The sequence below is a fragment of the Protopterus annectens genome, chromosome 4.part0 (genome assembly GCF_019279795.1).
Source record: "Protopterus annectens isolate FY-2018-M chromosome 4.part0, PAN1.0, whole genome shotgun sequence".
Classification (NCBI taxonomy): domain Eukaryota; kingdom Metazoa; phylum Chordata; order Ceratodontiformes; family Protopteridae; genus Protopterus; species Protopterus annectens.
The window spans coordinates 40,108,092-40,123,515 of record NC_056733.1 but is presented as its reverse complement, the minus strand read 5'-3'; the positions used below and the strand labels follow the sequence as shown (position 1 = coordinate 40,123,515).

The window sequence follows — 15,424 nt, the reverse complement described above, 5'->3', positions numbered from 1 at the left end:
CATTATCCCTTTCCATTTTGAATTATAACATTGTACAGTATGTGTTATGTATATGAGCCCTAACTGTGTAGTTCTAAAATAGCCATTCAAATTAGGTAATCCTAAACCACCTTGTTCTATTGGAAGATCAACTTATCCACTTAACTCTTGCCCTCTTCTCCTTCCAGATAAATTCCTTTAACTCTTTATTAATTATTGTCCAAAATATCTCCTCTGGTTGATGAAAATGTGCCTGACCCATATAGAAAATTAAAGGTACTAAAAACATCTCACTGCTTGTGCTTACTTTCCAAATCCCACATATCCGTAGCTGCCATAACAGAAGCCTTTATGATCCATACTCATAAATACATCATCATATCATGTCCCCATAAGTATGGGAATTTCTGAACAAGTCTTTTATGGGTACATAATTTACAGCTATACCCTTTGTTTTATCTTCATTAATTTTTATATTCCGGGGGGATTTGAAACTGCCTGAAAATGTTCTACAGCACTGAGATGTCCTTTTCTGGATTTATCAAGTACAAAATATCATCATCTGCAAATAAAGCCAACTTTAATACCAGTTTTATCCTTGGATTTCTGAGTCCCTTATTTTATTTTTCAATGGATTTAAATATAAAGCAAATAATGTAGATAGATAACACCCCTTCCTGGTTACCCTGTTGAAATACACCTCATCAGCGAGAAACCCTCCCACTTTAATTCTTGCCTCTGATCCTTCATATTTCTTGCTAATTTACCTTATTATTGTATCAGGGAATGCAAAAGCTTACATTGCCCTACTCATAAAATCTGAGCTGCTGCTTCTTCTTTTGTTTTTTTCCCATTAGGGGTCGCCACAGTGGAACAGTGGACCACAGAATGATTGGCAGTGGAGTTTTACGGTGTCTAGTTGCCAGTCCGGCACCCAACCTTCCATAGAAGGCACACACATGGGCACACTCATACCTAGGGCCAGTTTATAATGTGCAATCCAACTGCAGCATGTCTTTGGGATGTGGGAGGAAACTGGACCACCCAGAGGAAACCCACGACTGCAGGGAGGACATGCAGGCTCCGCATAGAAGGCACCCCAGCCGAGAATCAAACTAGAAAACTTCTTGCTGCGAGGCAGCAATACTAACTGCTGCACCACCATGGCCGCTCACTCATAAAATCCCAGCTAACTCTGCCAAGTACTTTCTCAGCCTCAAGACCCACCAGTAGCAGCTGTATTTTCTTACATCCTTCTTCCATCTGGATCATTATTGTTTGCCTCCTGTCCACAAAAAACACCTTGGGCCATATCTATCAATTTTGGCAACAACTTTGCCATTCAAGTCTTTACCGTCTTTTAATGATGCACCTGATGTCAATACTTCCCATCCTTTAAAAACATCATTAAATAAAATCTTCCAGATTTTTATCACTTTCTTCCCTCCTTACTTCCAAGCTTCCACAGAAGTACCATGTGCTCCTGGAAAGCTTCCTGAAGATTGATTATACATCACCACTTTTATCTCATCCCTCACTGTCTTTACTGTTTATTGTTGAGCCTCATCTACATCTAACTTTAGCAAAATTAAGTCTTCCATAAATATTTTCATTTGTGCTCTTTCTTGATTTCCACATTTCTGTGCTTTATACAAATTGTCATAAAATTTCATAAATATCTCTAAAACCTCTACTGGATCTATGGTTGTTTTTCTTGTTATACAATCCCTGTGTTTGGTAGCAACCCTTTCTATTTTCTTCTGCACAAGTCATTTTGCTAAAAGTTTTTGTTCTCTGGAGTTGTAAAAAATAGTTGCTTAACAGCAATCTTTCTAAACTCAAAGTATATTATCCAGAAACTCCCTTACTTTCTCTTTAGCATTCTACATTTGTGCTTCTTTTTCTGTGAAATTACCCTTATTCTGCAGTACTTTACCCTTTATAGGCCCTTCTAAGTAATTCTTAGTACTTCTTAACCATATCTCTTAGTTTTATTTCTACCATGTTTTAAAACTCTATTTTCATTTTAATTCACTCACTAGATATAACTTCTCAATATTTCTGTTATCTTCCCTGACAATTCTTGAATAGTAAAAAAAACAGATGGACTAATCAACACACCTCAATGCAAAAATAAAAATCTTTTAATAAACTTTGTAAGTGCTTTCAGACCAACTGGTGCTTCAAAAGACCATGAAAACACAATAAAACGCAAGCATATTTATACTGGTTAAATCACTAAATCCCCAGAAAATTTTTAATAAAAGATTTAATGAAATAAATTGTAAGTTTCAAAGCTGGTATTAAAGGCACAACTTCATTTAAACCGGACCTTTTGTCTGCCTTCAGTGTAATAATCCATCTAATTTTTGCATACTCCGTTTTGTTAGTAAAATGGCCCCCTCTCAAATCATTAGTTATAAGTTGTAACACTAAAAACTTGAAAGAATGTTTACCACCACATAAATCAACATGCTTTGCTAAAGAATTTGTAGTCTTTTTCTTATGTATATTGCAAATATGCTCTATAATTCTTTCCTTCGTTGAACAATTAGTCTTTCCTACATAAAAACATGAGCAGACAATGCAAGAAGTCAGATACACCAAGTCTGTACTCCTGCAATCTGCATAGAGCCTTGGTGCATAACAAACTCCTGTATCAGAGTGAATAAAATATGAGAGAGTACTAATGTATTTACATGCACTACAAGATCTATAAGAAAAAGTGCCAGTATTTTCTAACATCACTGGCTTAGTTTGGCATCGTTTATAAAAAAAATTGTCTTTTCAGTTACTTTTATTTTTAAAACAAAATTTGGGTTTAACTGTTGTAATCTGCTTTAAGGCATAATTGGCCATCAAAATGGGCCAGTTCTTTTTGACTACTTCACAAACTAATGAATATCGCTGGAGTAAGTTAAATAAACCCTGGTGGTGATTTGTTGTATATCAGGTGTATGAACAAGAGCACTATTTGAATCATACATCAAAGAAAAATAGGGTTGAGCTTCACCATTCCTAGCGCAGCACACCTCATCCATTGTCTTATGGACATCATTTGTTGAGTAACCATTATTAATAAAATCACTGCTCAGCTCATGAAATGCATGTTGCAAATAATAATCATTGTTATTCAACCTAGATACTCACAAAAACTGGCCTTTAATAACATTCATATGTACATATTTGGGGTGCTTACTAGTGTGATGTAGCAAACTGTTTCTTTTACAGGAATTTTTAAATACACTGGTGCTGACTTGACCCTCATTAGTCTTAACTAAAGTGACATCACAAAAGTCAGTACTATGTGAAGAATAATTCAAAGTAAACTTCAAGAATGTAGTACTACCAACAAATACATTCATGTAATAGGGAGACAGGGTTTGCCCATAGCAGGAAAATATTGCCCTGATTCATCTCCCAATATGCCAACACCGTATTGGTGTAGCCAAGCTTCTGTAAACCGAAATTATCATCACAAATGAAAACATTGTTCTCAAAAATAAACTCTAGCTCTTTAAATGTGAAAAAGATTTCAGTGGGATGTCTGATTGCCTATTTGTAACATTAGATGTATGCTCTTTGTTTACTGCCATTCCTAATGAAGTAGGTGTAGCTCTAGTTAGAAACATCCTAACGTGATCTACACATATTGCATGAAGAATGACAGTAAATGAAGAGCATGCATCTAATGTTACAAATAGGCAATCAGAAATCCCATTGAGATTTTTTTTCACATTAAAAGAGCGGTCATAAAAAATCTTTAGTATCTTTCAAAACTGAAGGTGCTCTATTGGTTTACGTTTTTTCAACATATATAGACAACTAGACATACCACTTATTCTGACAGACATATCAGTTTGATTTGTCTACTGCTAGAGATGATTCTTGAGAACCTGAGAACAATGCTTTTATTTTTGATAAATTATATTTACAGAAGCTTGGTGTTGCTTGGGGAAAATATGTAAATTCTTCCCTAGTTCCTACTACTGAATTCACTGCTTCTGTACCAAATATTTTCAGAAATCTACCCTTGTTTATTATATTTTCCCTTCTTGGTCTCCCTGAACCAGCCTCACTATTGCAAATCAAGTTCAAGTCCCTACCTCTGTAAGTAATGTTGTGTGCTGAAAGCTGATTACTTCTCCCAGATTTTTCCTAAGCACCATAACAGCACTTTTGGTGGACTATAAATACACTCCAGCATAATCCTCCTCCCTGGCCAGTAGCCCTTTACTACCACAAATCTACCATTATTGTCATTTTACCCCTGTCTGTTCTATTGTTATTGGAGCAACACTAGCAGTTAGTATAATTTTTCCTTTGTCCCTTATATTCTGCAGAATACCCATCCTGAAATCCTTTTTGTCAAATTCACATGCTTATTTCTTTCAAACCGTGACTCCTGCCGCATTGCTATTTGCACTCTGCATTTCTTGTTATTCAATACTTTTTCCTTTTTGCCTGTACCTGTAAGGCAGTTTACATTCCAAGATAATATGGACAGTGTAGCCATTCTAATAGCTATTGTTCCCAACTGTTATACATGGCAGTTTTTTCAGTGTTTATTTCCAGCTTCTGTGTTGCATGTACACACGTTTGGTAGGCTGATCTTTTTATACAGCTGTTTCTTTTCGTTTTCATTTGAGCCTATGTCACATTTTTCAACACTTTTTGCTTTAAGGAAAACCTTCAAACAAAAAAAACTAAGTATATTTTCAAAATACTACATCATGTATTAGCTTAGAACTAACACACAAAACGGTGTACAGCTTCAGACAATGAAGTTTAAACTTCCAGATAGGAACAATTCCCTCAGATTGACAGCTTGTACCCGCAGGCATTACCCAACTTAAAATGAATGTTGCACATGCTACAGACTGTGTCCCCACTTATGCTAATTGCTGTCTGTTCTTGTCTTATCTCTGTATCCCTCCCAAATGTGAAAACATCTTGTATGCTTTCAGAAAACATAAATTTTTAACCCTAAGAAAAAATACACTGGCTATATTTCAGTAAAACTAAATTGTACAATGTTCTGTTAAATGCACTGATATATTAAAACTGCTAGGGAGGCTGCTATTCTTATTCACTTCCCATAATTTCAGCCTATTTTTCATTGAACTGCTTGTCATTGTACCTTTAAATTAGAAAAGAATACTCTGAATTTCCAAGATTAATTGCTTATACCTGCAGATGTCTCGCCTCCATAGAGACATTTTCCTCAATGAAGCTTTGTTAATTTCCCTTTGAACAGAATGTGCAGCTGCCTTCAGCTACGGGATTCTTGACTCACACTGAACATTTACGAATGGAAAAATAAATTTGCAGATGTAAAAAACTTGGCATGTCTCATGGTTTTTATTATTTTGTTTTTATCTTATAGCCTACTTGCTTATAAAACAACTGTTTATAACTTAAGACAAGCACATTAATGTAGACATTCACCCTTGTAAAAATAACAGAAAGTATTTTAATTCTACATATACTATAGTCAGTGCAGTTTTACACCCCACCCCCACCTCAGCAGCCTAAGATCACAGCATGCTAACATTAAGCTTGCTTTTGGCCAGCCTTTCTTCTGTTGTTAAACTATAAGGCCTGTATTTCTTACAACTAAAAAGTACTTGTTTAATATATTTATCACATACAACAGTCACCGAAAAGCCACCCAGTATTTAAAATACCCCTGACTACACACTACACAAATCTATTTTACTATGTATAACATGCAATTTATATCATGATGTATTTTATACAAATACTAATAAAAACAAAAATTGTTCTACTTACAGTTACTTTTTCCAGTTTTAGTGTCCTTCTAAACACTAAAAACATAAAGTAGGGCGTATACTGTACACTCCATCCACAAGTTTAGCAGAGTCAACAAAAGTCCAGTCTTTCAGCCAGTTTTCTTTTTTGCAAATGCATATTTCACAAATGTGATTGATGCTTTATATTTTCCCATTTAGTCACTAATTTTAATGTTGCCGGTCTTCTTCCTGTTCATCTCCATCTCCCAACACCAGACTATGGTTCAAGTCCAATATACTGCAGATTCTTCTAGTCAACTGCCGTGCTTTTCTTCTTTCTCTCAAAAATGTACCTTTGGAGCCTTGGAAATGGTTTCACTGTTAGTCTCTCTATGAACTTTACTGTCAGAAAAATGAGAAGCAGAGTCCCCTTCTGCCTACTGGCTGAATTTCACACCTACCTTTCAACATCGCCTGATTGCTGGAATAAATTTGCTTCTCTTCTGCCTGATGTACAGTGAATAATCATTTTCTGTAAACACTGTGTTTCCAGTTTTAATACTTTGCCCTTCTGCCACAATTTTTTCAGGATCAACTCTTACTGCTGGTATGATTGCATCTTTACTAATGTAGGTCTTGGCTGCTTTCTCATGCCCAGGTTTGGAGCATACACTCTATATGCCCTTTCTTTTAACAAATCCTGCTGTGGAATACCAGTCTAGTTGTTTATTTGTGCTTTCCTAAAATTATTACAGTTTGTTCCTTCCAGTTTCTCTGGTACAGCAGAAGTTAGGCTTTGTCCATGAGTTGTGTCTTCTAACTCTGTTATTTCTAGAAGCATTTGTTCTTGAGAAGCCTCATAGACAGGTTTTTCTTCATTTTTAATCCTCTGATTTCTGCAGTTTTATCAGTTAATCGGAACAGCTAGTTAAAACAACATCTTTTTCCCCAGCCTTTTATTGTTTTGAGTTAATATATTATTTCAAGGTTTCATTGATTTTAATCACCTCTGAGTACATTGGATTTATTTTTTCCTCTAAATTGTTGGAAGTCATCTCTTGAATCAGAGTTGAAGCTTGAATTGATTTTTGCTTAACAGCTGCAGAATCCTTCCCAAATAGTGTTTTCCTCTTCCCTTTTTCCAGTTGATTTTCTTTCAAATTTTCCAAATGTCTTCTTTGTTGGCATCCAGGTAGTGTACTAATTAGTCATGGACTGATTTTTACCCTAAAACAGTTACAGTGGCCCTCCTTTTTCTCTGTTTCTATTTTCGGACTGGAAGAGCTGAAGTTAAGCTGTTGATCGATGTGCAGACATTTTGGGAAGTCCTCTTCCCATGGTTATTGTTGAAGAGGATGTCCATGCCCACAAAGCAGGAACGCAGGGGTGTCCATGATTGGCTTCACAAATATTGCGTGTCTACCTGCCCTTCCAAGCCCTATGGAAAGGCCCAGACCTTTGTCAAGTTTAAACAGCTGCCTCTTGGTGATCATTGCCTCTAGCTGTAGCCAGTCTCACTCCAAAGATTGGACTAAATTAGCTCTGGATTTCCTTCAGTTCTTGCATAGCCTGTAACCTGATTTTAAACAGTCTTCTGTGTCAGAGGAGTCCCTCTGTGTTTAAGGAAGGGAACATATTCCCTATGTAAAATTCAGACTCTTAAATTGGAAGAGGAAATGGGCATTAAGTCACAGATAGCACATATGCTGAGTACACTTTGGCCTCTGACACACCCACATAGGACATGTCATTTGGGGGATGTGCTTTCTCTTGTGAGAGAGCATTTTTGTTGGCAATCTCATGAAGCCTTTGCTTCCCAGTAATGATACCTAGTCTTCCTGGGCCTATGGCTTTCCAAACTAGTAGCCATTCCTACAGTCCAAGAAACTCTTTTGGATATATTAGAAGCTGCATCCCTTATGTCAAACTCCCACCTCCTTCCTCCAAGAGTCTTGCCCACTTCAATACAGTGCATGACTCTCATAATGTTTTGTATAAGAATTCTATTGTAGTCCTAGATACCATGTGCTTGGAATCTGCTAAGGGAGCAATACTATGTTCAGTGGGTAGTAGTCTTGTCAGTGATAGAGAAAGCAGACTGCTTGATGGATTTGGGAAAAAGGTATATATATCTCAGCAGTCCTGGCCTTTTAGAGCCTTGCATTGCCCGACACTGGTTTGAAATACCAGAAACATATCCCCAGGCAACTCCAGGAAAGTTGTGGAGAATACAGGATGCAGCTTTGAGGGCTTCTTTCCTCATTTCAGAATAATTTGCAGATGGGAAAATACCTTAAAATGTGGGTATGATGCTGTGAATGCAGCATCCAAGACTGCTGCTAACTGGGTGAGTCATCTGAAGACCTTCTTGGTTGAAGGCTCCATCCCTCTCCAGTTATGTGAAAGAAAAATGTCTTAATGCCCCCACCCATTAGATAAGCAATTGCTCTTTAGAACTCCTTTGTATGTTTTGCAAAGATGGGAATAAAGGAGAAAACCATGGGGTTGGTGAAACATATTTGATTCCCCCATTCTGAAGTACAGGAGAAACTGTCCCTCCTTACAAAGGCCGTAACACTGAAGGCAGGGCAGAGATAAATAGCCTAAGGGTAAAAAGCCCATGCAGATGAGAAAATGACAATAAGAAGTTAGAGGGAAGCCTGAGTCCCCAGAGCCTATGTCCAAGCAGAGAACAGCTGTGGGCTGTATCTGTCTCCATCTCATTCCCCACTCTGCAGTATGTCTCCAGCCCCTGTGCTCCTATCCTTCACCTTTATTCCTTACATTATTGTAGGGAAGAGGGCTGGTTGACCTTCTAGTATGTATATTGGTTAAACACAATCACAGACCATTAATTAAAAACCATGAAATGCTGCAAAATATTATAGTACCACACTCCACTAGGCCAATGAATAAAATCAGAATACAAAGCTCCTTAGATGAGCTTCAAATACAAACACTTTTATTAAAATATAAAGACAGAATCAATCTCCTCTAGCGCCTCGGCTACTAAAAGCCTTTACAAAGAATATTTCTTTATTTTGCCAAACACCTTATGTATGTTAAATTACATTAATTAATCACAGACCACTTTGGTCAATACATTCTCTCTAGAGTTTGCAGGCTTCATTTTCTAGTCAGACCATTAAAAATGCCCTGCAACCAGCCCCAAAAAGAGCAGGTACACCTTGTTGGCCCCTTAGTAAGAACAAGTTTAATGGGGTGAATCACAGATCCTGTCCCAGTTGGGCAGAAGACACAGGGAGTCTACTCAAAGCTGTCCTTCTTACTAAGAAAGAAGGAATACTACTTGGAAAACCCTTATTAAATTTGTCAAGACTAAACAAGGTTCTAAAAATTCCAGAGTTCAGGATGTTAATTGTCTGGGCCCTGCTACTACTCCTAGGTCATTGGGTTCTCAGAGTATTAATAAATCTAAAAGTAGCCTGCTTCCATATTCCTGTTTTCAAAGGGAACATGCAGTGTCTTGAGTTTTATAATGAGGACATCACTTTCAGTTTACTGCCTTCCTTTTGGTTTGGTTACCATGCCCAAAGGTTTTAAAAAGTTTCTGGCCCCACTACATAATCAAAGGCATCCATATATGGATGATTACTTAGTACAGTTGTAGACCCAGGAAGAGATGCAGAGGGCACTGGTATACACCCTGGAATGTCCCAGCAGACTGATCTTCTCTCCCTCAATGACTAGAAGTCTTTTTGTCTGACTAGAAATGTCATTCCCTTGGTGGCGCAACTGGATACCAATACAGACAAAGCTTAACTACCACATGTTAAGATAGAGTCCCTGACTGACGTCTTCCTGGACGTTGTGGAAAAGTCAGTGGTAACAGGCATGCAGTTCCTGAGTGTACGATGACATGTGGCAGCCACCAATGTTCATCGTGTTACACTGCTGTAGTCATTACACTTGGGTTATCCTGCTGTCAGACGGTCCCGCAGTCGGCCTGAGTTCCAAAGTCTTGGTCCGGCGTCGGTTGCTGTCGCTTCTTCCCTGACGCCAGTGCGCCAGGGGTATATAAGATGCACCCAACGCCATTTTCTTCAGTCTTTCTTGCCGCATGGTGCCTGATGCAGAAGCAGTTCGCAAGTGCCGGTCGGCCGACTCCTGAGATTTTCGAAGTCGAATTTCAGATCCAAAGTCTTCAATAAAGCTAAGTACCCCATTGGGGAAACTTTTTTCTTGCCTCAGACTGATGTCAGAAAAAGTTAATAATTGTATTTCTTGTGGGAAGCAAATACCTCATAAGGACTTACACTCTTACTGTATTCCATGCCTAGGCCCTGATCACGATGTCACTAGTTGTCGGTTTTGTGCTAGATTTAACAAATGCACTATAAAAAGACGTTTTGATTTTGCTTTGCACTACTTTGGCCAAAGGTTCAATTATACGATGCCGTCGGATCAGCCGACGACCTCAATACCAAAAAAACGCAAAGACAAGGATAAAGACAGGCATCCAAGGTCCAAAACTGACGACAAAACCTCTTCTAGGCCAGTTGCCGGTTCTCAGTGAGGCGCTTTCGCAGCCCCTGACACCCGCTACCTCAGAGCCACAGGCCGCTTCCGACTCCCACATGGAGACGTCTAGACCTCTGGAAACTCAAGGTATTGGGCCTCCGGAAACTAATCCCTCAGATGGGTCCGGAGCTGCTGAGCAGGCATCAGCTTCTGAGGGTGTTTTCAGACCAGCCAAGACAAAGGTACCATTAAAGACAAAGAAACAAGTACAGCATTCTCCTGGACAGTCCTCCATGCCTAAGAAACAGATGCTCAAAATGGCCGAAGACCTCATTACTCTAATCAGGGGTTCCCATCCCCCTCCTAAGAAAAGGCCTAGGCAGGATACAGACCATGACTCCTCTGATCAGGTTTCCATTTCTTCTGATTCCTCTTCAGACCAGGGATACTCTGTACCCCCTATGAGGACTGTGATGCTGAAGAATCTATCCCTTCAGCCTCTCCTCCTGAGGATTATTCTTTTGGGGAAACTTTACATACCATGAGGAAGCATTTCCATTGGGAAAGTCAGGATTACTCAGAATCCAAGAAAAGGCTCAGGGATTTCCTCTTATTGCCTCAGCACAGGCCCCTGGCTATTCCACCTGTGCTAGATATTGTTGATGATGTGTTCTCTGATTCCAGTTTATCTCCTGACTCTTTGCCCCCTGCTCCAACCAAGCCAGATAGGTATTACAGAGTCCCTGACTCTCACAAGTTTCTTTACAAAAACCCTTCTGCTGATCCAGAAACTATTTCCCAGGGTCCAAAAGGGGTTAAGGCTTCCATTGCAAAAAATCCAGTACTCTCTGACAGAGATTCCAGAGCTTTGGATAGATGGGGGAAAAAAGTATACACTTCTGCAACTTTAGCAGTAAGAGCTTTAAATTGCCAGTTTCACATGCTTAAGTACCAACAATATTTAATGGCTCAGTTAAAACAGAAAATGCTTGCAAGCTCAGAAGCTCCTGATTGTAAAGAAATGCAGGATTTATTGCATGCAGTCGAACAGGTGGGAAAACATACTCAGCAATGTGGTTTTGATTCTTTAGAGGCCTCCTGTAGAGCCGCAGTTACAGGCTCTGTGATTCGAAGACATGCTTGGTTAAAAGAACAAAGTATACCTGATCATGTTAAGGCAAAATTATTGGATGCTCCCTAACAGCATGATACTTTGTTTGGTGTTAAGGCAGAAGAGGTGTTAAAGAAAATGGAGGATAAAGCTAAATCTATGCAAACAGTCAAGGATTTCTTACAGGAACAGCCACCTCGGTTTAGCAGGAATTGGCCAACAAAGAATTGGTCCTTTCCAGTGTCAGGCCGCAGAGAGGCAGATACAGACGCCCAAGGGGCAGATCTCAATCCCAAGGCTCAAGCAGACAGTGACAGTGGGGCACCTCAACCCCAAAAGGTGGTAAGGACAAGTCCCAGCCTTACAGGAAACAGTCACAATGACTTTCCTCTTTGTACGCCAAGCTCCTCCCTTCTGGAAGCCCCCTTAGGGGGAAAACTAGCACTTTTTTCTCAAAACTGGCAAATAATCACCCAAGACAAATGGGTCTTGAATATTGTGTCTCAAGGTTGCAGATTCCACTTTCATACTTTACCAAGGCTAAAAGGAATGCCAGACCTACCACAAAATCAATGGGCAGAGGCACAAAAACAAATTTCAGCCCTCATGGACATGAGAGCTATTCAGAAAGTACCACAACAGGAACAAGGACAAGGATTTTACTCAAAACTCTTCCTGGTCCCCAGAAAGGACAAGGCCTGGAGGCCCATACTAGACCTTTCAATTCTGAGTACTTACCTGGATATTCCAAAATTCAAAATGTTGACATTACAGCAGCTTCTTCCCATGCTGGGCAAGAAGGCTTGGCTTGTTACTCTGGACCTCAAAGAGGCATATCTGCATGTCCCTAACAGACAAAATTGCAGAAGATACCTCAGATTCAAAGCTGGTACAATGCACTACCAATTATCTGCACTGCCCTTTGGCTTATCTACTGCGCCCACGGTCTTCACAAAGTGCCTGGCACCAGTAATTGCATTTTGCAGAAAAAAAGGAATTCAAATATATCCATATCTGGACGACTGCCTCATTCAAGCAGAGACAAAGGACATTCTTCTACAGCATATGACGTTTGTAAAAAGGTTGCTAAATTCTCTAGGGTACACAGTAAACGAAAAGAAGTCAAAACTAGTGCCCTCACAACAGATTATATTCCTGGGTGCCAGCTTAAATACAACGGCCCAGATAGCTTACCTCACGCCAGACAAGTTCAACTAACTCAATATTTTCAATTACTGGCAAGAAAGTCCCATATCCCTGCAAGAAAAATTCTGCAGGCCCTGGGATTCATGGCATCCTGCATACTACTAATACCATATGCCAGACTGCATATGAGGAAATTACAATGGTACCTGAAAAGTGTTTGGACTCAACACTCTCAGTTTAGAAGCAGTAATACCAATGATTCCCTGCCTACAACAGGAGTTTCGATGGTGGGCACAGGCATGTCACCTAAACAAGGGTCAGCCTTTTACCCAACCCACAGCCAGGCAAACTCAAACAACAGATGCTTCAGATTATGCCTGGGGAGCACACATGGCAGGAAAATGCATTCAGGGCAAGTGGACCACAGACCAGATGCATCTTCACATCAATCAAAAAGAGATGTTGGCTGTTCAAAATGCCCTAACAGCTTTCAAGGACGTTCTACATCCAGGACAATTATTACTAAGGACAGACAACACCACAGTAATATGGTACATAAACAAGCAAGGGGGCACTCATTCTTATCCCCTATGCAGGCAAGTCATGACCTTGTGGAACATAGCTCTAATGTATCAAGTTCACCTGCAAGCACAATTCCTGCCAGGAAAGAAAAATACTCTGGCAGACGATCTAAGCAGAAATATCATGGACCCTCATGAATGGAAATTGAATCCACAAATCTTCAGCATGGTAACGTAAAAATGGGGATGCACAGACATAGATCTTTTTGCCTCCCCACTGAATTGACAACTACAAAAATTCTGCACAACGACTTATCACAAACAAGCATGGAAAGTGGATGCTCTTCTGTTCAGCTGGAAAAACCTAAAAGTTTATACCTTCCCGCCACTGCCTCTCTTTTCAAAGGTACTCCTAAAAGCCAGACAAGAAAAACCAGAGATGATCCTGATTGCTCCAGACTGGCCACGCCAGCACTGGTACCCTATCTTAAGGAACTTGGCTCAAGGCCCACCATGGACTTTGCCTCAAATTCCGCACTTTCTGACTCAACAAAACAATCAGATCATGCACGGTCAGCTCAAAATCCTAAACCTGGCTGCATGGCAGATACATTAGTCAAACAAGCAATACGTTTCTCTAAAGCTGTTATGGATGTCATTTTGGAGGCCAGGAGGCCTAGCACCAGGAAAGCTTACTCAGAAAAATGGAAGAGATTCTGCGCCTGGAACCAGGCTCAAAACCTTGACCCTCTTGTTCCAAACATTCCTCAGATTTTACAATACTTGACTGAGATGCTGGACAGAGGCCTATCCTTCTCATCAAGTAAGATCCACGCCTCTGCCATTTCAGCACATTACAACACGGATCCTCCTTTATTCTCTCATCCCTTGCTAAAACAGTACCTCAGAGGGGCTAAAAACATAAGACCGCCCCGGAGAGCACCAACACCAACTTGGGACCTCAACTTCATTTTGGAAAAACTGACCTTACCACCTTTTGAGCCAGCCAATACAGCCGATCTAAAATTTTTATCATGGAAAACAGCTCTGTTCCTGGCAGTAACTTCAGCACGAAGAGTCTCAGAGCTACAGGCATTAATGGCAGTGGAACCTTTTATAATTTTTCATCAGGACACGGTATCTTTAAGGTCAAACCTTACCTTTATGCCAAAGGTGGTATCTAGTGTGGCTCTTAACCAAACCATCCATTTGCCAACTTTTAATCCAAATCCCCAGAATAAAGGGGAGAAACTTCTGCATTCTTTGGACATACACAGGCAGCTACGCTTCTACTTGGACAAAGCAAAGGCTTTCAGGAAAACTGAGCAACTGTTTGCAGCATATGCTGCAGGATCACAGGGTAAGACTATCTCAAAGCAGACTATATCCAAATAGATAGGACACTGTATTCGGTACTGCTACACTCACCATGGAAAATCAGTCCCAAATAATATTAGGCCACATTCCACCAGGGCAACAGCCACTTCAACAGCCTTTCTCGGAGAAGTACCTACCAAGGAAATTTTGGAGGCTGCAACTTGGAGTTCAGTGCACACCTTTACCAAGCATTACCACCTGCCTCTTTACTCTAAATCCAGAACAGGCTTTGCCACTACAGTTCTGCAGGGCCTCATAGCCAAGCCTAACTCTTTATAGACCAGCCACCCAACCTCAGCTTTGGGATTCTACCCAAGTGTAATGACTGCAGCAGTGTAACATGATGAACATAGTACAGTTTTGTACCTACCATAAATGTAGGTGTTCGAGTGTTCACACTGCTGCAGTCCAGGTTACCCTCCCTCCATCCCCTTTGAACTAGCTGGACTTATCTATACCTTTCTATCCTATACAACCTTTGGGGTGTATTTGCTGGTAACTGAAGCTATTATTTTTATTTTATTTGTATATTTTTGATTAGCAATATGTATTGCCTTCCTACTTGGGGGCACCTGACATCTGGGGCAAGAAAAACAGAAGAAAATGGCGTCGGGTGCATCTTATATACACCTGGCGCACTGACGTCAGGGAAGAAGCGACAGCAACCGACGCCGGACCAAGACTTTGGAACTCAAGCCGACTGCAGGGACCGCCTGACGGCAGGATAACCCAAGTGTAATGACTGCAGCAGTGTGAACACTCGAACATCTACATTTATGGTAGGTACAAAACTGTACTTTCTCATGATTAAACTCCAAACTGCAACTGGATGGGCAAACTAGTAATGACAAAAAGGCACACTGATACAGCCCAGATAAAATCACCAACCTTTTATTAAAAGCAGCACAGAAAACACTCCACTGACTAAGCGCTTTCACCCTGGTAGGGCATCTTCAGAGTCAGTCAATAGGTTTCATCATAGCCTTTATAAACACCTTTCAATCAGTATAATCAAGTCTAATTAAATAACAATGAATAACAATGAATCAATCACC

General features: G+C 40.1%; 1 protein-coding gene across 1 annotated transcript in view; it reads left to right on the top strand.

Annotated features, from left to right (window-relative positions):
• TBC1D16 (TBC1 domain family member 16) overlaps positions 1 to 15,424 on the top strand; it is a 1,714,417-nt gene that overhangs the window by 1,370,695 nt on the left and 328,298 nt on the right. The gene's annotated exons all lie outside the window — the stretch shown is intronic.